Genomic DNA, 2,500 nt, shown 5'->3' on the forward strand with positions numbered 1-2,500 from the left:
GCACTCCCGGGGCGTCTCGTCCTCATTGCGAGGTGAGGCGCACCTAGAGCGTACACGTTGGGACCCGAAAGATGGTGAACTATGCCTGGCCAGGACGAAGTCAGGGGAAACCCTGATGGAGGTCCGTAGCGATTCTGACGTGCAAATCGATCGTCGGAGCTGGGTATAGGGGCGAAAGACTAATCGAACCATCTAGTAGCTGGTTCCCTCCGAAGTTTCCCTCAGGATAGCTGGTGCTCGTACGAGTCTCATCCGGTAAAGCGAATGATTAGAGGCCTTGGGGCCGAAACGACCTCAACCTATTCTCAAACTTTAAATGGGTGAGATCTCCGGCTTGCTTGATATGCTGAAGCCGCGAGCAAACGACTCGGATCGGAGTGCCAAGTGGGCCACTTTTGGTAAGCAGAACTGGCGCTGTGGGATGAACCAAACGCCGAGTTAAGGCGCCCGAATCGACGCTCATGGGAAACCATGAAAGGCGTTGGTTGCTTAAGACAGCAGGACGGTGGCCATGGAAGTCGGAATCCGCTAAGGAGTGTGTAACAACTCACCTGCCGAAGCAACTAGCCCTGAAAATGGATGGCGCTGAAGCGTCGTGCCTATACTCGGCCGTCAGTCTGGCAGTCATGGCCGGTCCTTGCGGCCGGCCGCGAAGCCCTGACGAGTAGGAGGGTCGCGGCGGTGGGCGCAGAAGGGTCTGGGCGTGAGCCTGCCTGGAGCCGCCGTCGGTGCAGATCTTGGTGGTAGTAGCAAATACTCCAGCGAGGCCCTGGAGGGCTGACGCGGAGAAGGGTTTCGTGTGAACAGCCGTTGCACACGAGTCAGTCGATCCTAAGCCCTAGGAGAAATCCGATGTTGATGGGGGCCGTCATAGCATGATGCGCTTTGTGCTGGCCCCCGTTGGGCGAAAGGGAATCCGGTTCCTATTCCGGAACCCGGCAGCGGAACCGATACAAGTCGGGCCCCTCTTTTAGAGATGCTCGTCGGGGTAACCCAAAAGGACCCGGAGACGCCGTCGGGAGATCGGGGAAGAGTTTTCTTTTCTGCATGAGCGTTCGAGTTCCCTGGAATCCTCTAGCAGGGAGATAGGGTTTGGAACGCGAAGAGCACCGCAGTTGCGGCGGTGTCCCGATCTTCCCCTCGGACCTTGAAAATCCGGGAGAGGGCCACGTGGAGGTGTCGCGCCGGTTCGTACCCATATCCGCAGCAGGTCTCCAAGGTGAAGAGCCTCTAGTCGATAGAATAATGTAGGTAAGGGAAGTCGGCAAATTGGATCCGTAACTTCGGGATAAGGATTGGCTCTGAGGATCGGGGCGTGTCGGGCTTGGTCGGGAAGTGGGTCAGCGCTAACGTGCCGGGCCTGGGCGAGGTGAGTGCCGTAGGGGTGCCGGTAAGTGCGGGCGTTTAGCGCGGGCGTGGTCTGCTCTCGCCGTTGGTCGGCCTCGTGCTGGTCGGCGGTGCAGGATGCGCGCGCCTGCGCGGCGTTCGCGCCCCGGTGCTTCAACCTGCGTGCAGGATCCGAGCTCGGTCCCGTGCCTTGGCCTCCCACGGATCTTCCTTGCTGCGAGGCCGCGTCCGCCTTAGCGTGCTCCTCCGGGGGCGCGCGGGTGCGCGGATTCTCTTCGGCCGCCATTCAACGATCAACTCAGAACTGGCACGGACTGGGGGAATCCGACTGTCTAATTAAAACAAAGCATTGCGATGGCCCTAGCGGGTGTTGACGCAATGTGATTTCTGCCCAGTGCTCTGAATGTCAACGTGAAGAAATTCAAGCAAGCGCGGGTAAACGGCGGGAGTAACTATGACTCTCTTAATCAAGAGTTCCCTGGAATCCTCTAGCAGGGAGATAGGGTTTGGAACGCGAAGAGCACCGCAGTTGCGGCGGTGTCCCGATCTTCCCCTCGGCCGCGCCAACCATCGAAGCGGCCGCCTGCCGCGCCGCCGACGCAGAAGCGCAAGCGGCGCCGCTGGGAGTACGCGAGAACGCAGGATGCCTTCCGACGGTCGCGTGCACGTTGCGTGCGCGGCCTCTTGGATGGCACCCTGCTCCAGCCGCCACCTGCCATCCCTGGTCTGCTGGACTTCTGGGCGGACCTCTTCACCAAGAAGCCCATCTCCACCGCGGGCTTCATTCGTGACCGCCTCCTCCCGCACTCAGAGCCTGTCGCTCTTGAGTGCATATGGGGGCCGGTCACACATGAGGAGGTCGCCGCCGCGTTGCCGCCCAGGGGATCAGCAGCCGGGCCGGACGGCCTTACCCCAGCGGAGTTGCGGCGCCTGCCGCACGAAGTCCTGGTGAAAGTGATGAATCTCTTCCTTCTGGCCCGCGCCCTTCCGGAACGCCTGCTTCGCGCGCGGACGTCCCTTCTCCCGAAAACGGCTGCACCAACATCCCCCGCTGACTTTCGCCCCATTACGGTCTGCTCGGTGTTGGCGCGGACCTTTCACAAGGTTCTCGCGTCACGCCTGATGCGCGCATGTGCTGTGGACGAACGTCAGC

General features: G+C 61.0%; 1 non-coding gene across 1 annotated transcript in view; it reads left to right on the forward strand.

The window, feature by feature from the left end:
• LOC124772300 overlaps nt 1-2,500 on the forward strand; it is a 7,034-nt gene that overhangs the window by 1,069 nt on the left and 3,465 nt on the right. Inside the window, exon 1 of the ribosomal RNA XR_007013928.1 lies at nt 1-2,500. This exon is cut by the window's left edge and continues 1,069 nt beyond it; it is cut by the window's right edge and continues 3,465 nt beyond it. This is a non-coding gene — a ribosomal RNA (large subunit ribosomal RNA).

The sequence above is a fragment of the Schistocerca piceifrons genome, unplaced genomic scaffold (genome assembly GCF_021461385.2).
Source record: "Schistocerca piceifrons isolate TAMUIC-IGC-003096 unplaced genomic scaffold, iqSchPice1.1 HiC_scaffold_938, whole genome shotgun sequence".
Lineage (NCBI taxonomy): Eukaryota > Metazoa > Arthropoda > Insecta > Orthoptera > Acrididae > Schistocerca > Schistocerca piceifrons.